The sequence below is a fragment of the Camelus bactrianus genome, unplaced genomic scaffold, assembly GCF_048773025.1.
Source record: "Camelus bactrianus isolate YW-2024 breed Bactrian camel unplaced genomic scaffold, ASM4877302v1 HiC_scaffold_43, whole genome shotgun sequence".
Taxonomy (NCBI): domain Eukaryota; kingdom Metazoa; phylum Chordata; class Mammalia; order Artiodactyla; family Camelidae; genus Camelus; species Camelus bactrianus.
In genome coordinates, this window is record NW_027413959.1 from 1,548,122 (window position 1) to 1,575,049 (window position 26,928).

Here is a 26,928-nt window from a genome sequence, read left to right on the forward strand (position 1 = left end):
CGGAATTCTGAGTGTGGGGAGGTTCCGTCTTCTGTCTGCAGCACCCGAGATCTCCTAAGAGCCCTTCGAGTGTCTTCCCAGAGTCCCTCCCTGTGCGGGTTGCCGGGGAAAGGAGGGGGTTGTGCTGGAAACGCAGGTAGCATCTAGTGCCTCCCCATGGACATGGGAGGTAATTAGCGGACTTCCCCCTGCCAGGGAACAACTGTGACACCAGGAAGCTGCGTGGGGTGCGGCCCCGAACCTCCCCCACACAGTCACACGTGTTCCGGAATTCTGAGGGTGGGGAGGTTCCGTCTTCTGTCTGCAGCACCCGGGTTCTCCTAGGAGGCTTTCGAGTGTCTTCCCCCAGTCCCTCCATGTGCGGGCTGCCGGGGAAAGGCGGGGGTTGGGCTGGAAACGCAGGTAGCATCTAGTGCCTCCCCATGGACAGGGGAGGTAATTAGCGGACTTCCCCCTGCCAGGGAACACCTGTGACACCAGGCAGCTGCGTGGAGGGCGGCCCTAAACCTCCCCCACACAGTCATCCGTGTTCCGGAATTCTGAGTGTGGGGAGGTTCCGTCTTCTGTCTGCAGCACCCGGGATCTCCTAGGAGCCCTTCGAGTGTCTTCCCCGAGTCCCTCCTAGTGCGGGCTGCCGGGGAAAGGCGGGGGTAGTGCTGGAAACGCAGGTAGCATCTAGTGCCTCCCCATGGACAGGGGAGGTAATTAGCGGACTTCCCCCTGCCAGGGAACACTTGTGACACCAGACAGCTGCGTGGAGGGCGGCCCTAAACCTCCCCCACACAGTCATCCGTGTTCCGGAATTCTGAGTGTGGGGAGGTTCCGTCTTATGTCTGCAGCACCCGGGATCACCTAGGAGCCCTTCGAGTGTCTTCCCCCAGTTCGTCCCAGTGCGGGCTGCCGAGGAAAGGAGGGGGTTGGGCTGGAAACGCAGGTAGCATCTAGTGCCTCCCCATGGACAGGGGAGGTAATTAGCGGACTTCTCCATGCCAGGGAACACATGTGACACCAGGCAGCTGCGTGGGGGGCGGCCCCGAACCTCCCCCACACAGTCAGCCGTGTTCCGGAATTCTGATTGTGGGGAAGTTCCGTCCTCTGTCTGCAGCAACCGGGTTCTCCTAGGAGCCTTTCGAGGGTCTTCCCCCAGTCCATCACTGTGCGGGATGCCGGGGAAAGGCGGGGGTTGTGCTGGAAACGCAGGTAGCATCTAGTGCCTCCCCATGGACAGGGGAGGTAATTAGCGGACTTCCCCCTGCCAGGGAACACTTGTGACACCAGACAGCTGCGTGGAGGGCGGCCCTAAACCTCCCCCACACAGTCATCCGTGTTCCGGAATTCTGAGTGTGGGGAGGTTCCGTCTTATGTCTGCAGCACCCGGGATCTCCTAGGAGCCCTTCGAGTGTCTTCCCCCAGTTCGTCCCAGTGCGGGCTGCCGAGGAAAGGAGGGGGTTGGGCTGGAAACGCAGGTAGCATCTAGTGCCTCCCCATGGACAGGGGAGGTAATTAGCGGACTTCTCCATGCCAGGGAACACCTGTGACACCAGGCAGCTGCGTGGGGGGCGGCCCCGAACCTCCCCCACACAGTCAGCCGTGTTCCGGAATTCTGATTGTGGGGAAGTTCCGTCTTCTGTCTGCAGCAACCGGGTTCTCCTAGGAGCCTTTCGAGTGTCTTCACCCAGTCCCTCCCTGTGCGGGCTGCCGGGGAATGGCGGGGGTTGGGCTGGAAAATTAGGTAGCATCTAGTGCCTCCCCATGGACAAGGGAGGTAATTAGCGGACTACCCCCTGCCAGGGAACAACTGTGACACCAGGAAGCTGCGTGGAGTGCGGCCCTAAACCTCACCCACACAGTCACACGTGTTCCGGAATTCTGAGTGTGGGGAGGTTCCGTCTTCTGTCTGCAGCACTCGGGTTCTCCTAGGAGCCTTTCGAGTGTCTTCCCCCAGTCCATCCCTGTGCGGGCTGCCGGGGAAAGGCGAGGGTTGGGCTGGAAAAGCAGGTAGCATCTTGTGCCTCCCCATGGACAAGGGAGGTAATTAGCGGAATTCACCCTGCCAGGGAACACCTGTGACACCAGGCAACTGCGTGGAGGGCGGCCCCGAACCTCCCCCACACAGTCACCCGTGTTCCTGAATTCTGAGTGTGGGGAGGTTCTGTCTTCTGTCTGCAGCACCCGGGATCTCCTAGGAGCCCTTCGAGTGTCTTCCCCGAGTCCCTCCCTGTGCGGGCTGCCGGGGAAAGGCGGGGGTTGGGCTGGAAACGCAGGTAGCATCTTGTGCCTCCCCATGGACAAGGGAGGTAATTAGCGGACTTCTCCCTGCCAGGGAACACCTGTGAGACCAGGCAGCTGCGTGGAGGGCGGCCCCGAACCTCCCCCACACAGTCACCCTTGTTCCGGAATTCTGAGTGTGGGGAGGTTCCGTCTTCTGTCTGCAGCACCCGGGATCTCCTAGGAGCCCTTCGAGTGTCTTCCCCGAGTCCCTCCCAGTGCGGGCTGCCGGGGAAAGGCGGGGGTTGGGCTGGAAACGCAGGTAGCATCTAGTGCCTCCCCATGGGCAGGGGAGGTAATTAGCGGACTTCCCCATGCCAGGGACCACCTGTGACACCAGGCAGCTGCGTGGTGGGCGGCCCTAATCCTCCCCCACACAGTCATCCGTGTTTCGGAATTCTGAGTGTGGGGAGGTTCTGTCTTATGTCTGCAGCACCCGGGATCTCCTAGGAGCCCTTCGAGTGTTTTCCCCCAGTTCGCCACAGTGCGGGCTGCCGAGGAAAGGCGGGGGTTGGGCTGCAAACGCAGGTAGCATCTAGTGCCTCCCCATGGACAGGGGAGGTAATTAGCGGTCTTCCCCCTACCAGGGAACACCTCTGACACCAGGAAGCTGTGTGGAGGGCGGCCTTAAACCTCACCCACACAGTCACCGGTGTTCCGGAATTCTGAGTGTGCGTAGGTTCCGTCTTCTGTCTGCAGCACCCGGGATCTCCTAAGAGCCCTTCGAGTGTCTTCCCAGAGTCCCTCCCTGTGCGGGCTGCCGGGGAAAGGCGGGGGTTGTGCTGGAAACTCAGGTAGCATCTAGTGCCTCCCCATGGACAAGGGAGTTAATTAGCGGACTACCCCCTGCCAGGGAACACCTGTGACACCTGGCAGCTTCGTGGTGGGCGGCCCTAAACCTCCCACACTCAGTCATCCGTGTTCCGGAATTCTGAGTGTGGGGAGGTTCCGTCTTATGTCTGCAGCACCCGGGGTCTCCTAGGAGCACTTCGAGTGTCTTCCCCCAGTCCCTCCCTGTGCGGGCTGCCGGGGAACGGCGGGGGTTGGGCTGGAAAAGCAGGTAGCATCTAGTGCCTCCCCATGTACAAGGGAGTTAATTAGCGGACTACCCCCTGCCAGGGAACAACTGTGACACCAGGAAGCTGCGTGGGGTGCGGCCCTAAACCTCACCCACACAGTCACACGTGTTCCGGAATTCTGAGTGTGGGGAGGTTCCGTATTCTTTCTGCAGCACCCGGGTTCTCCTAGGAGCCCTTCGAGTGTCTTCCTCGAGTCCCTCCTAGTGCGGGCTGCCGGGGAAAGGCGGGGGTTGGGCTGGAAACGCAGGTAGCATCTAGTGCCTCCCCATGGACAGGGGAGGTAATTAGCGGATTTCCCCCTGCCAGGGAACACCTGTGACACCAGGCAGCTGCGTGGAGGGCGGCCCTAAACCTCCCGCACACAGTCATCCGTGTTCCGGAATTCTGAGTGTGGGGAGGTTCCGTCTTCTGTCTGCATCACCCGGGATCTCCTAGGAGCCCTTCGAGTGTCTTCCCCGAGTCCCTCGCAGTGCGTGCTGCCGGGGAAAGGCGGGGGTTGGGCTGGAAACGCAGGTAGCATCTAGTGCCTCCCCATGGACAGGGGAGGTAACTAGCGGACTTACCCCTGACAGGGAACACCTGTGCCACCAGGCAGCTGCGTGGAGGGCGGCCCTAAAACTCCCCCACACAGTCATCCGTGTTCCGGAATTCTGAGTGTGGGGAGGTTCCGTCTTATGTCTGCAGCACCCGGGATCTCCTAGGAGCCCTTCGAGTGTCTTCCCCCAGTCCGTCCCAGTGCGGGCTGCCGAGGAAAGGAGGGGGTAGGGCTGGAAACGCAGGTAGCATCTAGTGCCTCCCCATGGACAGGGGAGGTAATTAGCGGACTTCTCCCTGCCAGGGAACACCTGTGACACCAGGCAGCTGCGTGGAGGGCGGCCCCGAACCTCCCCCACACAGTCAGCCGAGTTCCGGAATTCTGAGTGTGGGGAGGTTCCGTCTTCTGTCTGCAGCACCCGGGATCTCCGAGGAGCCCTTCGAGTGTCTTCCCCGAATCCCTCCCACTGCGGGCTGCTGGGGAAAGGCGGGGGATGGGCTGGAAACTCAGGTAGCATCTAGTGCCTCCCCATGGACATGGGAGGTAATTAGCGGTCTTCCCCCTACCAGGGAACACCTGTGACACCAGGAAGCTGTGTGGAGGGCGGCCCTAAACTTCACCAACACAGTCACCCGTGTTCCGGAATTCTGAGTGTGGGGAGGTTCCGTCTTCTGTCTGCAGCACCCGGGATATCCTAGGAGCCCTTCGAGTGTCTTCCCAGAGTCCCTCCCTGTGCGGGCTGCCGGGGAAAGGAGGGGGTTGTGCTGGAAACGCAGGTAGCATCTAGTGCCTCCCCATGGACAGGGGAGGTAATTAGCGGACATCCACCTGCCAGGGAACACCTGTGACACAAGGCAGCTGCGTGGAGGGCGGCCCCGAACCTCCCCTACACAGTCATCCGTGTTCCGGAATTCTGAGTGTGGGGACGTTCCGTCTTATGTCTGCAGCACCCGGGTTCACCTAGGAGCCCTTCGAGTGTCTTCTCCGAGTCCCTCCCAGTGCGGGCTCCCGGGGAAAGGCGGGGGTTGGGCTGGAAAAGCAGGTAGCATCTAGTGCCTCCCCATGGACAGGGGAGGTAATTAGCGGACTTCTCCCTGGCAGGGAACACCTGTGACACCAGGCAGCTGCGTGGGGGCGGCCCCGAACTTCCCCCACACAGTCAGCCGTGTTCCGGAATTCTGATTGTGGGGAAGTTCCGTCTTCTGTCTGCAGCACCCGGATTCTCCTAGGAGGCTTTCGAGTGTCTTCCCCCAGTCCCTCCATGTGCGGGCTGCCGGGGAAAGGCGGGGGTTGGGCTGGAAACGCAGGTAGCATCTAGTGCCTCCCCATGGACAGGGGAGGTAATTAGCGGACTTCCCCCTGCCAGGGAACACCTGTGACACCAGGCAGCTGCGTGGAGGGCGGCCCTAAACCTCCCCCACACAGTCATCTGTGTTCCGGAATTCTGAGTGTGGGGAGGTTCCGTCTTCTGTCTGCAGCACCCGGGATCTCCTAGGAGCCCTTCGAGTGTCTTCCCCGAGTCCCTCCTAGTGCGGGCTGCCGGGGAAAGGCGGGGGTTGTGCTGGAAACGCAGGTAGCATGTAGTGCCTCCCCATGGACAGGGGAGGTAATAAGCGGACTTCCCCCTGCCAGGGAACACTTGGGACACCAGGCAGCTGCGTGGAGGGCGGCCCTAAACCTCCCCCACACAGTCATCCGTGTTCCAGAATTCTGAGTGTGGGGAGGTTCTGTCTTATGTCTGCAGCACCCGGGATCACCTAGGAGCCCTTCGAGTGTCTTCCCCCAGTTCGTCCCAGTGCGGGCTGCCGAGGAAAGAGGGTGTTGGGCTGGAAACGCAGGTAGCATCTAGTGCCTCCCCATGGACTGGGGAGGTAATTAGCGGACTTCCCCCTACCAGGGAACACCTGTGACACCAGGAAGCTGTGTGGAGGGCGGCCCTAAACCTCACCAACACAGTCACCCGTGTTCCGAAATTCTGAGTGTGGGGAGGTTCCGTCTTCTGTCTGCAGCACCCGGGATCTCCTAGGAGCCCTTCGAGTGTCTTCCCAGAGTCCCTCCCTGTGCGGGCTGCCGGGGAAATGAGGGGGTTGTGCTGGAAACGCAGGTAGCATCTAGTGCCTCCCCATGGACAGGGGAGGTAATTAGCGGACTTCCACCTGCCAGGGAACACCTGTGACACAAGGCAGCTACGTGGATGGCGGCCCCGTACCTCCCCCACACAGTCATCCGTGTTCCGGAATTCTGAGTGTGGGGAGGTTCCGTCTTATGTCTGCGGCACCCGGGTTCACCTAGGAGCCCTTCGAGTGTCTTCCCCGAGTCCCTCCCAGTGCGGGCTGCCGGGGAAAGCGGGGGTTGTGCTGAAAACGCAGGTAGCATCTAGTGCCTCCCCATGGACAGGGGAGGTAATTAGCGGACTTCCCCCTGCCAGGGAACACCTGTGACACCAGGCAGCTGCGTGGAGGGCGGCCCTAAATCTCCCCCACACAGTCATCCGTGTTCCGGAATTCTGAGTGTGGGGAGGTTCCGTCCTATGTCTGCAGCACCCGGGTTCACCTAGGAGCCCTTCGAGTGTCTTCCCCTAGTCCCTCCCTGTGCGGGCTGCCGGGGAATTGCGGAGGTTGGGCTGGAAAAGCAGGTAGCATCTTGTGCCTCCCCATGGACAAGGGAGGTAATTAGCGGACTTCCCCCTGCCAGGGAACACCTGTGACACCAGGCAGCTGCGTGGAGGGCGGCCCCGAACCTCCCCAACACAGTCACACTTGTTCCGGAATTCTGAGTGTGGGGAGGTTCCGTCTTCTGTCTGCAGCACCCGGGATCTCCTAGGAGCCCTTCGAGTGTCTTCTCCGAGTCCCTCCCAGTGCCGGCTGCCGAGGAAAGGAGGGGATTGGACTGGAAACGCAGGTAGCATCTAGTGCCTCCCCATGGACAGGGGAGGTAATTAGCGGACTTCTCCCTGCCAGGGAACACCTGTGACACCAGGCAGCTGCGTGTGGGGCGGCCCCGAACCTCCCCCACACAGTCAGCCGTGTTCCGGAATTCTGATTGTGGGGAAGTTCCGTCTTCTGTCTGCAGCACCCGGGTTCTCCTAGGAGCCTTTCGAGTGTCTTCCCCCAGTCCCTCCCTGTGCGGGCTGCCGGGGAACGGCGGGGGTTGGGCTGGAAACGCAGGTAGCATCTAGTGCCTCCCCATGGACAGGGGAGGTAATTAGCGGACTTCTACCTGCCAGGGAACACCAGTGACACAAGGCAGCTGCGTGGTGGGCGGCCCTAAACCTCCCCCACACAGTCATCCGTGTTTAGGAATTCTGAGTGTGGGGAGGTTCCGTCTTATGTCTGCAGCACCCGGGTTCACCTAGGAGCCCTTCGAGTGTCTTCCCCGAGTACCTCACAGTGCGGGCTGCCGGGGAAAGGCGGGGGTTGGGCTGGAAACGCAGGTAGCATCTAGTGCCTCCCCATGGACTGGGGAGGTAATTAGCGGACTTCCCCCTACCAGGGAACACCTGTGACACCAGGAAGCTGTGTGGAGGGCGGCCCTAAACCTCACCCACACAGTCACCCGTGTTCCGAAATTCTGAGTGTGGGGAGGTTCCGTCTTCTGTCTGCAGCACCCGGGATCTCCTAGGAGCCCTTCTAGTGTCTTCCCAGAGTCCCTCCCTGTGCGGGCTGCCGGGGAAATGAGGGGGTTGTGCTGGAAACGCAGGTAGCATCTAGTGCCTCCCCATGGACAGGGGAGGTAATTAGCGGACTTCCACCTGCCAGGGAACACCTGTGACACAAGGCAGCTACGGGGAGTGCGGCCCCGTACCTCCCCCACACAGTCATCCGTGTTCCGGAATTCTGAGTGTGGGGAGGTTCCGTCTTATGTCTGCGGCACCCGGGTTCACCTAGGAGCCCTTCGAGTGTCTTCCCCGAGTCCCTCCCAGTGCGGGCTGCCGGGGAAAGGCGGGGGTTGGGCTGAAAACGCAGGTAGCATCTAGTGCCTCCCCATGGACAGGGGAGGTAATTAGCGGACTTCCCCCTGCCAGGGAACACCTGTGACACCAGGCAGCTGCGTGGAGGGCGGCCCTAAATCTCCCCCACACAGTCATCCATGTTCCGGAATTCTGAGTGTGGGGAGGTTCCGTTCTATGTCTGCAGCACCCGGGTTCACCTAGGAGCCCTTCGAGTGTCTTCCCCTAGTCCCTCCCTGTGCGGGCTGCCGGGGAATTGCGGAGGTTGGGCTGGAAAAGCAGGTAGCATCTTGTGCCTCCCCATGGACAAGGGAGGTAATTAGCGGACTTCCCCCTGCCAGGGAACACCTGTGACACCAGGCAGCTGCGTGGAGGGCGGCCCCGAACCTCCCCAACACAGTCACACTTGTTCCGGAATTCTGAGTGTGGGGAGGTTCCGTCTTCTGTCTGCAGCACCCGGGATCTCCTAGGAGCCCTTCGAGTGTCTTCTCCGAGTCCCTCCCAGTGCGGGCTGCCGGGGAAAGGAGGGGGTTGGGCTGGAAACGCAGGTAGCATCTAGTGCCTCCCCATGGACAGGGGAGGTAATTAGCGGACTTCTCCCTGCCAGGGAACACCTGTGACACCAGGCAGCTGCGTGTGGGGCGGCCCCGAACCTCCCCCACACAGTCAGCCGTGTTCCGGAATTCTGATTGTGGGGAAGTTCCGTCTTCTGTCTGCAGCACCCGGGTTCTCCTAGGAGCCTTTCGAGTGTCTTCCCCCAGTCCCTCCCTGTGCGGGCTGCCGGGGAACGGCGGGGGTTGGGCTGGAAACGCAGGTAGCATCTAGTGCCTCCCCATGGACAGGGGAGGTAATTAGCGGACTTCTACCTGCCAGGGAACACCTGTGACACAAGGCAGCTGCGTGGAGAGCGGCCCCGAACCTCCCCCACACAGTCATCCGTGTTCCGGAATTCTGAGTGCGGGGAGGTTCCGTCTTATGTCTGCAGCACCCGGGTTCACCTAGGAGCCCTTCGAGTGTCTTCCCCCAGTCCCTCCCTGTGCGGGCTGCCGGGGAACGGCGGGGGTTGGGCTGGAAAAGCAGGTAGCATCAAGTGACTCCCCATGGACAAGGGAGGTATTTAGCGGACTTCCCCCTGACAGGGAACACCTGTGACACCAGGAAGCTGCGTGGAGTGCGGCCCTAAACCTCACCCACACAGTCACACGTGTTCCGGAATTCTTAGTGTGGGGAGGTTCCGTATTCTGTCTGCAGCACCCGGGATCTCCTAGGAGCCCTTCGAGTGTATTCCCCCATTCCGTCCCAGTGCGGGCTGCCGAGGAAAGGAGGGGGTTGGGCTGGAAACGCAGGTAGCATCTAATGCCTCCCTATGGACAGGGGAGGTAATTAGCGGACTTCCCCCTGCCAGGGAACACCTGTGACACCAGGCAGCTACGTGGAGGGCGGCCCTAAACCTCCCCCACACAGTCATCCGTGTTCCGGAATTCTGTGTGTGGGGAGGTTCCTTCTTATGTCTGCAGCACCCGGGTTCACCTAGGAGCCCTTCGAGTGTCTTCCCCCAGTCCCACCCTGTGCGGGCTGCCTGGGAATGGCGGAGGTTGTGCTGGAAAAGCAGGAAACATCTAGTGCCTCCCCATGGACAAGGGAGATAATTAGCGGACTACCCCCTGCCAGGGAACAACTGTGACACCAGGAAGCTGCGTGGAGTGCGGCCCTAAACCTCACCCACACAGTCACACGTGTTCCGGAATTCTGAGTGTGGGGAGGTTCCGTCTTCTGTCTGCAGCACCCGGGTTCTCCTAGGAGACTTTCGAGTGTCTTCCCCCAGTCCCTCCCTGTGCGGGCTGCCGGGGAAAGGCGGGGGTTGGGCTGGAAAATCAGGTAGCATCTTGTGCCTCCCCATGGACAAGGGAGGTAATTAGCGGACTTCCCCCTGCCAGGGAACACCTGTGACACCAGGCATCTGCGTGGAGGGCGGCCCCGAACCTCCCCCACACAGTCAGGCGTGTTCCGGAATTCTGAGTGTGGGGAGGTTCCGTCTTCTGTCTGCAGCACCCGGGATCTCCTAGGAGCCCTTCGAGTGTCTTCCCCGAATCCCTACCACTGCGGGCTGCCGGGGAAAGGCGGGGGTTGGGATGGAAACTCAGGTAGCATCTAGTGCCTCCCCATGGACAGGGGAGGTAATTAGCGGTCTTCCCCCTACCAGGGAACACCTGTGACACCAGGAAGCTGTGTGGAGGGCGGCCCTAAACCTCACCCACACAGTCACCCGTAATCCAGAATTATGAGTGTGGGGAGGTTCCGTCTTCTGTCTGCAGCACCCGGGATCTCCTAGGAGCCCTTCGAGTGTCTTCCCCCAGTCCCTCCCTGTGCGGGCTGCCGGGGAAAGGAGGGGGTTGTGCTGGAAACGCAGGTAGCATCTAGTGCCTCCCCATGGACAGGGGAGGTAATTAGCGGACTTCCCGCTGCCAGGGAACACCTGTGACACAAGGCAGCTGCGTGGAGAGCGGCCCCGAAACTCTCCAACACAGTCAGCCGTGTTCCGGGATTCTGAGTGTGGGGAGGTTCCGTCTTTTGTCTGCAGCACCCGGGATCTCCTAGGAGCCCTTCGATTGTCATCCCCCAGTCCCTCCCTGTGCGGGCTGCCGGGGAAAGGAGGGGGTTGTGCTGGAAACGCAGGTAGCATCTAGTGCCTCCCCATGGACAGGGGAGGTAATTAGCGGACTTCTCCCTGCCTGGGAACACCTGTGACACCAGGCAGCTGCGTGGAGGGCGGCCCCGAACCTCCCCCACACAGTCACACGAGTTCCGGAATTCTGAGTGTGGGGAGGTTACGTCTTCTGTCTGCAGCACCCCGGATCTCCGAGGAGCCCTTCGAGTGTCTTCCCCGAATCCCTCCCACTGCGGGCTGCCGGGGAAAGGCGGGGGTTGGGCTGGAAACTCAGGTAGCATGTAGTGCCACCCTATGGACAGGGGAGGTAATTAGCGGACTTCTCCCTGCAAGGGAACACCTGTGACACCAGGCATCTGCGTGGAGGGTGGCCCCGAACCTCCCCCACACAGTCAGCCGTGTTCCGGAATTCTGATTGTGGCGAAGTTCCGTCTTCTGTCTGCAGCACCCGGGTTCTCCTAGGAGCCTTTCGAGTGTCTTCCCCGAGTCCCTCCCAGTGCGGGCTGACGGGGAAAGGCGGGGGTTGGGCTGGAAACGCAGGTAGCATCTAGTGCCTCCCCATGGACAGGGGAGGTAATTAGCGGACTTCCCCCTGCCAGGGAACACCTGTGACACCAGGCATCCTCGTGGAGGGCGGCCCTATACTTCACCCACACAGTCATCTGTGTTCCGGTATTCTGAGTGTGGGGAGGTTCCGTCTTATGTCTGCAGCACCCGGGTTCACCTAGGAGCCCTTCGAGTGTCTTCCCCCAGTCCCTCCCTGTGCGGGCTGCCTGGGAATGGCGGAGGTTGTGCTGGAAATGCAGGTAGCATCTTGTGCCTCCCCATGGACAGGGGAGGTAATTAGCGGACTTCTCCCTACCAGGGAACACCTGTAACACCAGGCAGCTGCGTGGAGGGGGGTCACGAACCTCCCCCACACAGTCAGCCGTGTTCCGGGATTCTGAGTGTGGGGAGGTTCCGTCTTCTGTCTGCAGCACCCGGGATCTCCTAGGAGCCCTTCGAGTGTCTTCCCCGAGTCCCTCACTGTGCAGGCTGCCGGGGAAAGGAGGGGGTTGGGCTGGAAACGCAGGTAGAATCTAGTGCCTCCCCATGGACAGGGGACGTAATTAGCGGACTTCTCCCTGCCAGGGAACACCTGTGACACCAGGCATCTGCGTGGAGGGCGGCCCCGAACCTCCCCCACACAGTCACCCGTGTTCCGGTATTCTGAGAGTGGGGAGGTTCCGTCTTCTGTCTGCAGCACCCGGGATCTCCTAGGAGCCCTTCGAGTGTCTTCCCCGAGTCCCTCCCAGTGCGGGCTGACGGGGAAAGGCGGGGGTTGGGCTGGAAACGCAGGTAGCATCTAGTGCCTCCCCATGGACAGGGGAGGTAATTAGCGGACTTCCCCCTGCCAGGGAACACTTGTGACACCAGGCAGCTGCGTGGAGGGCGGCCCTAAACCTCCCCCACACAGTCATCCGTGTTCCGGAATTCTGAGTGTGGGGAGGTTCCGTCTTATGTCTGCAGCACCCGGGTTCACCTAGGAGCCCTTCGAGTGTCTTCCCCCAGTCCCTCCCTGTGCGGGCTGCCTGGGAATGGCGGAGGTTGTGCTGGAAATGCAGGTAGCATCTTGTGCCTCCCCATGGACAGGGGAGGTAATTAGCGGACTTCTCCCTACCAGGGAACACCTGTGACACCAGGCAGCTGCGTGGAGGTGGGTCCCGAACCTCCCCCACACAGTCAGGCGTGTTCCGGCATTCTGAGTGTGGGGAGATTCCGTCTTTTGTCTGCAGCACCCGGGATCTCCTAGGAGCCCTTCGAGTGTCTTCCCCCAGTGCCTCCCTGTGCGGGCTGCCCGGGAAAGGAGGGGGTTGTGCTGGAAACGCAGGTAGCATCTAGTGCCTCCCCATGGACAGGGGAGGTATTTAGCGGACTTCCCCCTGCCAGGGAACACCTGTGACACCAGGCAGCTGCGTGGAGGGCGGCCCCGAAACTCTCCAACACAGTCATCCGTGTTCCGGGATTCTGAGTGTGGGGAGGTTCCGTCTTTTGTCTGCAGCACCCGGGATCTCCTAGGAGCCCTTCGAGTGTCTTCCCCCAGTCCCTCCCTGTGCGGGCTGCCGGGGAACGGCGGGGGATGGGCTGGAAAAGCAGGTAGCATAAAGTGCCTCCCCATGGACAAGGGAGGTATTTAGCGGAATTCCCCCTGCCAGGGAACACCTGTGACACCAGGAAGCTGCGTGGAGTGCGGCCCTAAACCTCACCCACACAGTAACCCGTGTTCCGGGATTCTGAGTGTGGGGAGATTCCGTCTTTTGTCTGCAGAACCCGGGATCTCCTAGGAGCCCTTCGAGTGTCTTCCCCCAGTGCCTCCCTGTGCGGGCTGCCGGGGAAAGGAGGGGGTAGGGCTGGAAACGCAGGTAGCATCTAGAGCCACCCTATGGACAGGGGAGGTAATTAGCGGACTTCTCCCTGCCAGGGAACACCTGTGACACCAGGCAGCTGCGTGGAGGGCGGCCCCGAAACGCCCCCACACAGTCACCCGTGTTCCGGAATTCTGAGTGTGGGGAGGTTCCGTCTTCTGTCTGCAGCACCCGGGATCTCCTAGGAGCCGTTCGTGTGTCTTCTCCGAGTCCCTCCCATTGCGGGCTGCCAGGCAAAGGCGGGGGTTGGGCTGGAAACGCAGGTAGCATCTAGTGCCTCCCCATGGACAGAGGAGGTAATTAGCGGACTTCCCCCTGCCAGGGAACACCTGTGACACCAGGCAGCTGCGTGGAGGGCGGCCCTAAACCTCCCCCACACAGTCATCCGTGTTCCGGAATTCTGAGTGTGGGGAGGTTCCGTCTTCTGTCTGCAGCACCCGGGATCTCCTAGGAGCCCTTCGAGTGTCTTCCCCCAGTCCGTCACAGTGCGGGCTGCCGAGGAAAGGAGGGGGTTGGCTGGAAACGCAGGTAGCATCTAGTGCCTCCCCATGGACAGGGGAGGTAATTAGCGGACTTCTCCCTGCCAGGGAACACCTGTGACACCAGGCAGCTGCGTGGGGGGCGGCCCCGAACCTCCCCCACACAGTCAGCCGTGTTCCGGAATTCTGATTGTGGGGAAGTTCCGTCTTCTGTCTGCAGCCACCGGGTTCTCCTAGGAGCTTTTCGAGTGTCTTCCCCCATTCCCTCCCTTTGCGGGCTGCAGGGGAAAGGCGGGGGTTCGGCTGGAAAAGCAGGTAGCATCTTGTGCCTCCCCATGGACAAGGGAGGTAATTAGCGGACTTCCCCCTGCCAGGGAACACCTGTGACTCCTGGCAGCTGCGTGGAGTGCGGCCCCGAACCTCCCCCACACAGTCAGCCGTGTTCCGGAATTCTGAGTGTGGGGAGGTTCCGTCTTCTGTCTGCAGCACCCGGGATCTCCTAGGAGCCCTTCGAGTGTCTTCCCCCAGTGCCTCCCGGTGCGGGCTGCCAGGGAAAGGAGGGGGTTGTGCTGGAAACGCATGTAGCATCTAGTGACTCCCCATGGACAGGGGAGGTAATTAGCGGTCTTCCACCTGCCAGGAAACACCTGTGACACAAGGCAGCTGTGTGGAGGGCGTCCCCGAATCTCCCCCACACAGTCATCCGTGTTCCGGAATTCTGAGTGTGGGGAGGTTCCGTCTTATATCTGCAGCACCTGGGTTCACCTAGGAGCCTTTCGAGTGTCTTCCCCCAGTCCCTCACTGTGCGGGCTGCCGGGGAATGGCGGGGGTTGGGCTGGAAAAGCAGGTAGCATCTAGTGCCTACCCATGGACAAGGGAGATAATTAGCGGACTACCCCCTGCCAGGGATCAACTGTGACACCAGGAAGCTGCGTGGAGTGCGGCCCTAAACCTCACCGACACAGTCACACGTGTTCCGGAATTCTGAGTGTGGGGAGGATCCGTCTTCTGTCTGCAGCACCCGGGTTCTCCTAGGAGCCTTTCGAGTGTCTTCCCCCAGTCCCTCCCTGTGCGGGCTGCCGGGGAAAGGAGGGGGTTGGGCTGGAAAAGCAGGTAGCATCTTGTGCCTCCCCATGGACAAGGGAGGTAATTAGCGGACTTCCCCCTGCTAGGGAACACCTGTAACACCAGGCAGCTGCGTGGAGGGCGGCCCCGAACCTCCCCCACACAGTCAGCCGTGTTGCGGAATTCTGAGTGTGGGGAGGTTCCGTCTTCTGTCTGCAGCACCCGGGTTCACCTAGGAGCCCTTCGAGTGTCTTCCCCCAGTCCCTCCCTGTGCGGGCTGCCGGGGAATGGCGGAGGTTGGGCTGGAAAAGCAGGTAGCATCTTGTGCTACCCCATGGACAATGGAGGTAATTAGCGGACTTCCCCCTGCCAGGGAACACCTGTGAAACCAGGCAGCTGCGTGGAGGGCGGCCGGGAACCTCTCCAAAACAGTCAGCCGTGTTCCGGAATTCTGAGTGTGGGGAGGTTCCGTCTTTTGTCTGCAGCACCCGGGATCTCCTAGGAGCCCTTCGAGGGTCTTCCCAGAGTCCCTCCCTGTGCGGGCTGCCGGGGAAAGGAGGGTGTTGTGCTGGAAACGCAGGTAGCATCTAGTGCCTCCCCATGGACATGGGAGGTACTTAGCGGACTTCCCCCTGCCAGGGTACATCTGTGACACCAGGCAGCTGCGTGGAGGGTGGCCCCGAACCTCTCCAACACAGTCAGCCGTGTTTCGGGATTCTGAGTGTGGGGAGATTTCGTCTTTTGTCTGCAGCACCCGGGATCTCCTAGGAGCCCTTCGAGTGTCTTCCCCCAGTCCCTTCCTGTGCGGGCTGCCAGGGAAAGGAGGGGGTTGTGCTGGAAACGCAGGTAGCATCTAGTGCCTCCCCATGGACAGGGGAGGTAATTAGCGGACTTCCACCTGCCAGGGAACACCTGAGACCAAGGCAGCTGCGTGGAGGGCGTCCCCGAACCTCCCCCACACAGTCATCCGTGTTCCGGAATTCTGAGTGTGGGGAGGTTCCGTTTTATTTCTGCAGCACCCGGGTTCACCTAGGAGCCCTTCGAGTGTCTTCCCCCAGTCCCTCCCTGTGCGGGCTGCCGGGGAATGGCGGAGGTTGTGCTGGAAAAGCAGGTAGCATCTTGTGCTTCCCCATGGACAATGGAGGTAATTAGCGGACTTTCCCCTGCCAGGGAACACCTGTGAAACCAGGCAGCTGCGTGGAGGGCGGCCGCGAACCTCTTCAAAACAGTCAGCCGTGTTCCGGAATTCTGAGTGTGGGGAGGTTCCGTCTTTTGTCTGCAGCACCCGGGATCTCCTAGGAGCCCTTCGAGTGTCTTCCCCAAGTCCGTCCCAGTGCGGGCTGCTGAGGAAAGGAGGGGGTTGTGTTGGAAACGCAGGTAGCATCAAGTGCCTCCCTATGGACAGGGGAGATAATTAGCGGACTTCTCCCTGCCAGGGAACACCTGTGACACCAGGCAGCTGCGTGGGGGGCGGCCCCGAACCTCCCCCACACAGTCAGCCGTGTTCCGGAATTCTGAGTGTGGGGAGGTTCCGTCTTCTGTCTGCAGCACCCGGGATCTCCTAGGAGCCCTTCGAGTGTCTTCCCCGAGTCCCTCCCTGTGCGGGCTGCCGGGGAAAGGCGGGGGTTGGGCTGGAAAAGCAGGTAGCATGTAGTGCCTCCCCATGGACAGGGGAGGTAATTAGCGGACTTCTCCCTGCCAGGGAACACCTGTGAAACCAGGCAGCTGCGTGGGGGGCGGCCCCGAACCTCCCCTACACAGTCATTCGTGTTCCGGAATTCTGAGTGTGGGGAGGTTCCGTCTTCTGTCTGCAGCACCCGGGTTCTCCTAGGAGCCTTTCGAGTGTCTTCCCCCAGTCCCTCCCTGTGCGGGCTGCCGGGTAACGGCGGGGGTTGGGCTGGAAAAGCAGGTTGCATCTTGTGCCTCCCCATGGACAAGGGAGTTAATTAGCGGACTACCCCCTGCCAGGGAACAACTGTGACACAAGGAAGCTGCGTGGGGAGCGGCCCTAAACCTCACCCACACAGTCACACGTGTTCCGGAATTCTGAGTGTGGGGAGATTCCGTCTTTTGTCTGCAGCACCCGCGATCTCCTAGGAGCCCTTCGAGTGTCTTCCCCCAGTCCCTCCCTGTGCGAGCTGCAGGGGAAAAGAGGGGGTTGTGCTGGAAACGCAGGTAGCATCTAGTGCCTCCCCATGGACAGGGGAGGTAATTAGCGGACTTCCCCCTGCCAGGGAACACCTGTGACACCAGGCAGCTGCGTGGAGTGCGGCCCTAAACTTCCCCCACACAGTCATTCGTGTTCCGGAATTCTGAGTGTGGGGAGGATCCGTCTTCTGTCTGCAGCACCCGGGATCTCCTAGGAGCCCTTCGAGTGTCTTCCCCGAGTCCCTCCCTGTGCGGGCTGCCGGGGAAAGGCGGGGGTTGGGCTGGAAACGCAGGTAGCATCTAGTGCCTCCCCATGGACAGGGGAGGTAATTAGCGGACTTCCCCCTGCCAGGGAACACTTGTGACACCAGGCAGTTGCGTGGATTGCGGCCCTAAACCTCCCCCACACAGTCATTCGTGTTCCGGAATTCTGAGTGTGGGGAGGTTCCGTCTTCTGTCTGCAGCACCCGGGATCTCCTAGGAGCCCTTCGAGTGTTTTCCCCCAGTCCGTCCCAGTGCGGGCTGCCGAGGAAAGGAGGGGGTTGAGCTGGAAACGCAGGTAGCATCTAGTGCCTCCCCATGGACACGGGAGGTAATTAGCGGAATTCTCCCTGCCAGGGAACACCTGTGAAACCAGGCAGCTGCGTGGGGGGCGGCCCCGAACCTCCCCCACACAGTCAGCCGTGTTCCGGAATTCTGATTGTGGGAAAGTTCCGTCTTCTGTCTGCAGCACCCGGGTTCTCCTAGGAGCCTTTCGAGTGTCTTCCCCCAGTCCCTCCCAGTGCGGGCTGCCGGGTAACGGCGGGGGTTGGGCTGGAAAAGCAGGTTGCATCTTGTGCCTCCCCATGGACAAGGGAGGTAATTAGCGGACTACCCCCTGACAGGGAACAACTGTGACACCAGGCAGCTGCGTGGGGTGCGGCCCTAAACCTCACCCACACAGTCACACGTGTTCCGGAATTCTGAGTGTGGGGAGATTCCGTCTTTTGTCTGCAGCACCCGGGATCTCTTAGGAGCCCTTCGAGTGTCTTCCCCCAGTCCCTCCCTGTGCGAGCTGCAGGGGAAAAGAGGGGGTTGTGCTGGAAACGCAGGTAGCATCTAGTGCCTCCACATGGACAGGGGAGGTAATTAGCGGACTTCTCCCTGCCAGGGAACACCTGTGACACCAGGCAGCTGCGTGGGGGGCGGCCCCGAACCTCCCCCACACAGTCAGCCTTGTTCCGGGATTCTGAGTGTGGGGAGGTTCCGTCTTTTGTCTGCAGCACCCGGGATCAGCTAGGAGCCCTTCGAGTGTCTTCCCAGAGTCCGTCCCAGTGCGGGCTGCCGAAGAAAGGAGGGGGTTGGGCTGGAAACGCAGGTAGCATCTAGTGCCTCCCCATGGACAGGGGAGGTAATTAGCGGAATTCTCCCTGCCAGGGAACACCTGTGACACCAGGCAGCTGCTTGGGGGGCGGCCCCGATCCTCCCACACACAGTCATACGTGTTCCGGAATTCTGATGGTGGGGAGGTTCCGTCTTATGTCTGCAGCACCCGGGTTCACCTAGGAGCCCTTCGAGTGTCTTCCCCCAGTCCCTCACTGTGCGGTCTGCCGGGGAACGGCGGGTGTTGGGCTGGAAAAGCAGGTAGCATCTTGTGCCTCCCCATGGACAAGGGAGGTAATTAGCGGAGTTCCCCCTGCCAGGGAACACCTGTGACACCAGGCAGCTTCTTTGGGGGCGGCCCCGAACCTCCCCCGCACAGTCAGCCGTGTTCCGGAATTCTGATTGTGGGGAAGTTCCGTCTTCTGTCTGCAGAACCCGGGTCTCCTAGGAGCCTTTCGAGTGTCTTCCCCCAGTCCCTCCCTGTGCGGGCTGCCTGGAATGGCGGGGGTTGGGCTGGAAAAGCAGGTAGCATCTAGTGCCTCCCCATGGACAAGGGAGGTAATTAGCGGACTACCCCCTGCCAGGGAACAACTGTGACACCAGGAAGCTGCGTGGGGTGCGGCCTTAAACCTCACCCACACAGTCACACGTGTTCCGGAATTCTGAGTGTGGGGAGGTTCCGTCTTCTGTCTGCAGCACCCGGGTTCTCCTAGGAGCCCTTCGAGTGTCTTCCCAGAGTCCCTCCCTTTGCGGGCTGCCGGGGAAAGGAGGGGGTTGTGCTGGAAACGCAGGTAGCATCTAGTGCCTCCCCATGGACATGGGAGGTAATTAGCGGACTTCCCACTGCCAGGGAACACCTGTGACACCAGGCAGCTGCGTGGAGGGCGGCCCCGAACCTCTCCAACACAGTCAGCCGTGTTCCGGGATACTGAGTGTGGGGAGATTCCGTCTTTTGTCTGCAGCACCCGGGATTTCCTAGGAGCCCTTCGAGTGTCTTCCCCCAGTCCCTCCCTGTGCGGGCTGCCGGGGAAAGGAGGGGGTTGTGCTGGAAAACCAGGTAGCATCTTGTGCCTCCCCATGGACATGGGAGGTAATTAGCGAACTTCCACCTGCCAGGGAACACCTGAGACACAAAGCAGCTGCGTGGAGGGCGTCCCCGAACCTCCCCCACACAGTCATCCGTGTTCCGGAATTCTGAGTGTAGGGAGGTTCCGTCTTATGTCTGCAGCACCCGGGTTCACCTAGGAGCCCTTCGAGTGTCTTCCCCCAGTCCGTCCCTGTGCGGGCTGCCGGGGAATGGCGGAGGTTGGGCTGGAAAAGCAGGTAGCATCTTGTGCCTCCCCATGGACAAGGGAGGTAATTAGCGGACTTCCCCCTGCCAGGGAACACCTGTGTCACCAGGCAGCTGCATGGAGGGCGGCCCTGAACCTCTCCAACACAGTCATCCGTGTTCCGGAATTCTGAGTGTGGGGAGGTTCCGTCTTCTGTCTGCAGCACCCGGGATCTCCTAGGAGCCCTTCGAGTGTCTTCCCCCAGTCCGTCCCAGTGCGGGATGCCTAGGAAAGAAGGGGGTTGGGCTGGAAACGCAGGTAGCATCTAGTGCCTCCCCATGGACAGGGGAGGTAATTAGCGGACTTCTCCCTGCCAGGGAACACCTGTGACACCAGGCAGCTTCTTTGGGGGCGGCCCCGAACCTCCCCCGCACAGTCAGCCGTGTTCCTGAATTCTGATTGTGGGGAAGTTCCGTCTTCTGTCTGCAGAACCCGGGTTCTCCTAGGAGCCTTTCGAGTGTCTTCCCCCAGTCCCTCCCTGTGCGGGCTGCCTGGAATGGCGGGGGTTGGGCTGGAAAAGCAGGTAGCATCTAGTGCCTCCCCATGGACAATGGAGGTAATTAGCGGACTACCCACTGCCAGGGAACAACTGTGACACCAGGAAGCTGCGTGGGGTGCGGCCCTAAACCTCACCCACACAGTCACACGTGTTCCGGAATTCTGAGTGTGGGGAGGTTCCGTCTTCTGTCTGCAGCACCCGGGTTCTCCTAGGAGCCTTTCGAGTGTCTTCCCCCAGTCCCTCCCTGTGCGGGCTGCCGGGAAAGGCGGGGGTTGGGCTGGAAAAGCAGGTAGCATCTTGTGCCTCCCCATGGACAAGGGAGGTAGTTAGGGGACTTCCCCCAGCCAGGGAACACCTGTGAAACCAGGCAGCTGCGTGGAGGGCGGCGCTGAACCTCCCCCACACAGTCAGACGTGTTCCGGAATTCTGAGTGTGGGGAGGTTCCGTCTTCTGTCTGCAGCACCCGGGATCTCCTAGGAGCCCTTCGAGTGTCTTCCCCGAATCCCTCCCACTGCGGGCTGCCGGGGAAAAGCGGGGGTTGGGCTGGAATCTCAGGTAGCATCTAGTGCCTCCCCATGGACAGGGGAGGTAATTAGCGGTCTTCCACCTACCAGGGAACACCTGTGACACCAGGAAGCTGTGTGGAGGGCGGCCCTAAACCTCACCCACACAGTCACCCGTGTTGCGGAATTCTGAGTGTGGGGAGGTTCCGTCTTCTGTCTGCAGCACCCCGGATCTCCTAGGAGCCCTTCGATTATCTTCCCAGAGTCCCTCCCTGTGCGGGCTGCCGGGGAAAGGAGGGGGTTGTGATGGAAACGAAGGTAGCATCTAGTGCCTCCCCATGGAAAGGGGAGGTAATTAGCGGACTTCCACCTGCCAGGGAACACCTGTGACACCAGGCAGCTGCGTGGAGTGCGGCCCCGAAACTCTCCAACACAGTCAGCCGTGTTCCGGAATTCTGAGTGTGGGGAGGTTCCGTCTTCTGTCTGCAGCACCCGGGATCTCCTAGGAGCCCGTCGAGTGTCTTCACCCAGTCCGTCCCAGTGCGGGCTGCCGAGGAAAGGAGGGGTTTAAGCTGGAAAACGCAGGTAGCATCTAGTGCCTCCCTATGGACAGGGGAGGTAATTAGCGGACTTCTCCCTGCCAGGGAACACCTGTGACACCAGTCAGCTGCGTGGAGGGCGGCCCCGAACCTCCCCCACACAGTCAGCCGTGTTCCAGAATTCTGATTGTGGGGAAGTTCCGTCTTATGTCTGCAGCACCCGGGTTCTCCTAGGAGCCTTTCGAGTGTCTTCCACCAGTCCCTCCCTGTGCGGTCTGCCGGGGAACGGCGGGGGTTGTGCTGGAAAAGCAGGTAGAATCTAGTGCCTCCCCATGGACAAGGGAGATAATTAGAGGACTACCCCCCTCCAGGGAACAACTGTGATACCAGGAAGCTGCGTGGAGTGCGGCCTTAAACCTCACCCACACAGTCACACGTGTTCCGGAATTCTGAGTGTGGGGAGGTTCCGTTTTATGTCTGCAGCACCCGGGTTCACCTAGGAGCCCTTCGAGTGTCTTCCCCCAGTCCCTCCCTGTGCGGGCTGCCGGGGAATGGCGGAGGTTGGGCTGGAAAAGCAGGTAGCATCTTGTGCTACCCCATGGACAATGGAGGTAATTAGCGGACTTCCCCCTGCCAGGGAACACCTGTGAAACCAGGCAGCTGCGTGGAGGGCGGCCGGGAACCTCTCCAAAACAGTCAGCCGTGTTCCGGAATTCTGAGTGTGGGGAGGTTCCGTCTTTTGTCTGCAGCACCCGGGATCTCCTAGGAGCCCTTCGAGTGTCTTCCCAGAGTCCCTCCCTGTGCGGGCTGCCGGGGAAAGGAGGGGGTTGTGCTGGAAACGCAGGTAGCATCTAGTGCCTCCCCATGGACATGGGAGGTACTTAGCGGACTTCCCCCTGCCAGGGTACATCTGTGACACCAGGCAGCTGCGTGGAGGGTGGCCCCGAACCTCTCCAACACAGTCAGCCGTGTTTCGGGATTCTGAGTGTGGGGAGATTTCGTCTTTTGTCTGCAGCACCCGGGATCTCCTAGGAGCCCTTCGAGTGACTTCCACCAGTCCCTTCCTGTGCGGGCTGCCAGGGAAAGGAGGGGGTTGTGCTGGAAACGCAGGTAGCATCTAGTGCCTCCCCATGGACAGGGGAGGTAATTAGCGGACTTCCACCTGCCAGGGAACACCTGAGACCAAGGCAGCTGCGTGGAGGGCGTCCCCGAACCTCCCCCACACAGTCATCCGTGTTCCGGAATTCTGAGTGTGGGGAGGTTCCGTTTTATTTCTGCAGCACCCGGGTTCACCTAGGAGCCCTTCGAGTGTCTTCCCCCAGTCCCTCCCTGTGCGGGCTGCCGGGGAATGGCGGAGGTTGTGCTGGAAAAGCAGGTAGCATCTTGTGCTTCCCCATGGACAATGGAGGTAATTAGCGGACTTTCCCCTGCCAGGGAACACCTGTGAAACCAGGCAGCTGCGTGGAGGGCGGCCGCGAACCTCTTCAAAACAGTCAGCCGTGTTCCGGAATTCTGAGTGTGGGGAGGTTCCATCTTTTGTCTGCAGCACCCGGGATCTCCTAGGAGCCCTTCGAGTGTCTTCCCCAAGTCCTTCCCAGTGCGGGCTGCTGAGGAAAGGAGGGGGTTGTGTTGGAAACGCAGGTAGCATCAAGTGCCTCCCTATGGACAGGGGAGGTAATTAGCGGACTTCTCCCTGCCAGGGAACACCTGTGACACCAGGCAGCTGCGTGGGGGGCGGCCCCGAACCTCCCCCACACAGTCAGCCGTGTTCCGGAATTCTGAGTGTGGGGAGGTTCCGTCTTCTGTCTGCAGCACCCGGGATCTCCTAGGAGCCCTTCGAGTGTTTTCCCCCAGTCCGTCCCTGTGCGGGCTGCCGAGGAAAGGAGGGGGTTGAGCTGGAAACGCAGGTAGCATCTAGTGCCTCCCCATGGACACGGGAGGTAATTAGCGGAATTCTCCCTGCCAGGGAACACCTGTGACACCAGGCAGCTGCGTGGGGGGCGGCCCCGAACCTCCCCCACACAGTCAGCCGTGTTCCGGAATTCTGATTGTGGGAAAGTTCCGTCTTCTGTCTGCAGCACCCGGGTTCTCCTAGGAGCCTTTCGAGTGTCTTCCCCCAGTCCCTCCCAGTGCGGGCTGCCGGGTAACGGCGGGGGTTGGGCTGGAAAAGCAGGTTGCATCTTGTGCCTCCCCATGGACAAGGGAGGTAATTAGCGGACTACCCCCTGACAGGGAACAACTGTGACACCAGGCAGCTGCGTGGGGTGCGGCCCTAAACCTCACCCACACAGTCACACGTGTTCCGGAATTCTGAGTGTGGGGAGATTCCGTCTTTTGTCTGCAGCACCCGGGATCTCCTAGGAGCCCTTCGAGTGTCTTCCCCCAGTCCCTCCCTGTGCGAGCTGCAGGGGAAAAGAGGGGGTTGTGCTGGAAACGCAGGTAGCATCTAGTGCCTCCACATGGACAGGGGAGGTAATTAGCGGACTTCTCCCTGCCAGGGAACACCTGTGACACCAGGCAGCTGCGTGGGGGGCGGCCCCGAACCTCCCCCACACAGTCAGCCTTGTTCCGGGATTCTGAGTGTGGGGAGGTTCCGTCTTTTGTCTGCAGCACCCGGGATCAGCTAGGAGCCCTTCGAGTGTCTTCCCAGAGTCCGTCCCAGTGCGGGCTGCCGAAGAAAGGAGGGGGTTGGGCTGGAAACGCAGGTAGCATCTAGTGCCTCCCCATGGACAGGGGAGGTAATTAGCGGAATTCTCCCTGCCAGGGAACACCTGTGACACCAGGCAGCTGCTTGGGGGGCGGCCCCGATCCTCCCACACACAGTCATACGTGTTCCGGAATTCTGATGGTGGGGAGGTTCCGTCTTATGTCTGCAGCACCCGGGTTCACCTAGGAGCCCTTCGAGTGTCTTCCCCCAGTCCCTCACTGTGCGGTCTGCCGGGGAACGGCGGGTGTTGGGCTGGAAAAGCAGGTAGCATCTTGTGCCTCCCCATGGACAAGGGAGGTAATTAGCGGAATTCCCCCTGCCAGGGAACACCTGTGACACCAGGCAGCTGCGTGGGGGCGGCCCCGAAACTCTCCAACACACTCAGCCGTGTTCCGGGATTCTGAGTGTGTGGAGGTTCCGTCTTTTGTCTGCAGCACCCGGGATCTCCTAGGAGCCCTTCGAGTGTCTTCCCCCAGTCCCTCCCTGTGCGGGCTGCCGGGGAACGGCGGGGGTTGGGCTGGAAAAGCAGGTAGCATCTAGTGCCTCCCCATGGACATGGGAGGAAATTAGCGGACTTCCACCTGCCAGGGAACACCTGAGACACAAAGCAGCTGCGTGGAGGGCGTCCCCGAACCTCCCCCACACAGTCATCCGTGTTCCGGAATTCTGAGTGTAGGGAGGTTCCGTCTTATGTCTGCAGCACCCGGGTTCACCTAGGAGCCCTTCGAGTGTCTTCCCCCAGTCCCTCCCTGTGCAGGCTGCCGGGGAATGGCGGAGGTTGGGCTGGAAAAGCAGGTAGAATCTTGTGCCTCCCCATGGACAAGGGAGGTAATTAGCGGAGTTCCCCCTGCCAGGGAACACCTGTGACACCAGGCAGCTTCTTTGGGGGCGGCCCCGAACCTCCCCCGCACAGTCAGCCGTGTTCCGGAATTCTGATTGTGGGGAAGTTCCGTCTTCTGTCTGCAGAACCCGGGTCTCCTAGGAGCCTTTCGAGTGTCTTCCCCCAGTCCCTCCCTGTGCGGGCTGCCTGGAATGGCGGAGGTTGGGCTGGAAAAGCAGGTAGAATCTTGTGCCTCCCCATGGACAAGGGAGGTATTTAGCGGAATTCTCCCTGCCAGGGAACACCTGTGACACCAGGCAGCTGCGTGGAGGGCGGCCCCGAACCTCTCCAACACAGTCAGCCGTGTTCCGGGATACTGAGTGTGGGGAGATTCCGTCTTTTGTCTGCAGCACCCGGGATTTCCTAGGAGCCCTTCGAGTGTCTTCCCCCAGTCCCTCCCTGTGCGGGCTGCCGGGGAAAGGAGGGGGTTGTGCTGGAAAACCAGGTAGCATCTTGTGCCTCCCCATGGACATGGGAGGTAATTAGCGAACTTCCACCTGCCAGGGAACACCTGAGACACAAAGCAGCTGCGTGGAGGGCGTCCCCGAACCTCCCCCACACAGTCATCCGTGTTCCGGAATTCTGAGTGTAGGGAGGTTCCGTCTTATGTCTGCAGCACCCGGGTTCACCTAGGAGCCCTTCGAGTGTCTTCCCCCAGTCCGTCCCTGTGCGGGCTGCCGGGGAATGGCGGAGGTTGTGCTGGAAAAGCAGGTAGCATCTTGTGCCTCCCCATGGACAAGGGAGGTAATTAGCGGACTTCCCCCTGCCAGGGAACACCTGTGTCACCAGGCAGCTGCATGGAGGGCGGCCCTGAACCTCTCCAACACAGTCATCCGTGTTCCGGAATTCTGAGTGTGGGGAGGTTCCGTCTTCTGTCTGCAGCACCCGGGATCTCCTAGGAGCCCTTCGAGTGTCTTCCCCCAGTCCGTCCCAGTGCGGGATGCCTAGGAAAGAAGGGGGTTGGGCTGGAAACGCAGGTAGCATCTAGTGCCTCCCCATGGACAGGGGAGGTAATTAGCGGACTTCTCCCTGCCAGGGAACACCTGTGACACCAGGCAGCTGCGTGGACGGCGGCCCCGAACCTGCCCCACACAGTCTCCCGTGTTCCGGAATTCTGAGTGTGGGGAGGTTCCGTCTTCTGTCTGCAGCACCCGGGATCTCCTAGGAGCCCTTCGAGTGTCTTACCAGAGTCCCTCCCTGTGCGGGCTGCCGGGGAAAGGAGGGGGTTGTGCTGGAAACGCAGGTAGCATCTAGTGCCTCCCCATGGACAGGGGAGGTAATTAGCGGACTTCCCCCTGCCAGGGAACACCTGTGACACCAGGCAGCTGCGTGGAGGGCGGCCCCGAACCTCTCCAACACAGTCAGCCGTGTTCCGGGATTCTGAGTGTGGGGAGATTCCGTCTTTTGTCTGCAGCACCCGGGATCTCCTAGGAGCCCTTCGAGTGTCTTCCCCCAGTCCCTCCCTGTGAGGGCTGCCGGGGAAAGAAGGGGGTTGTGCTGGAAACGCAGGTAGCATCTAGTGCCTCCCCATGGACAGGGGAGGTAATTAGCGGACTTGCACCTGCCAGGGAACACCTGAGACACAAAGCAGCTGCGTGGAGGGCGTCCCCGAACCTCCCCCACACAGTCATCCGTGTTCCGGAATTCTGAGAGTGGGGAGGTTCCATCTTATGTCTGCAGCACCCGGGTTCACCTAGGAGCCCTTCGAGTGTCTTCCCCCAGTCCCTCCCTGTGCGGGCTGCCGGGGAATGGCGGAGGTTGGGCTGGAAACGCAGGTAGCATCTTGTGCCTCCCCATGGACAAGGGAGGTAATTAGCGGACTTCCCCTGCCAGGGAACACCTGTGACACCAGGCAGCTGCATGGAGGGCGTCCCCGAAACTCTCCAACACAGTCAGCCGTGTTCCGGAATTCTGAGTGTGGGGAGGTTCCGTCTTTTGTCTGCAGCACCCGGGATCTCCTAGGAGCCATTCGAGTGTCTTACACAAGTCCGTCCCAGTGCGGGCAGCTGAGGAAAGGAGGGGGTTGGGCTGGAAACGCAGGTAGCATCTAGTTCCTCCCTATGGACAGGGGAGGTAATTAGCGGACATCTCCCTGCCAGGGAACACCTGTGACACCAGGCAGCTTCGTGGGGGGCGGCCCCGAACCTCCCCCACACAGTCACCCGTGTTCCGGAATTCTGAGTGTGGGGTGGTTCCGTCTTCTGTCTGCAGCACCCGGGATCTCCTAGGAGCCCTTCGAGTGTCTTCCCCCAGTCCGTCCCATTGCGGGATGCCTAGGAAAGGAGGGGGTTGGGCTGGAAACGCAGGTAGCATCTAGTGCCTCCCCATGGACAGGGGAGGTAATTAGCGGACTTCTCCCTGCCAGGGAACACCTGTGACACCAGGCAGTTTCTTTTGGGGCGGCCCCGAACCTCCCCCGCACAGTCAGCCGTGTTCCGGAATTCTGATTGTGGGGAAGTTCCGTCTTCTGTCTGCAGAACCCGGGTTCTCCTAGGAGCCTTTCGAGTGTCT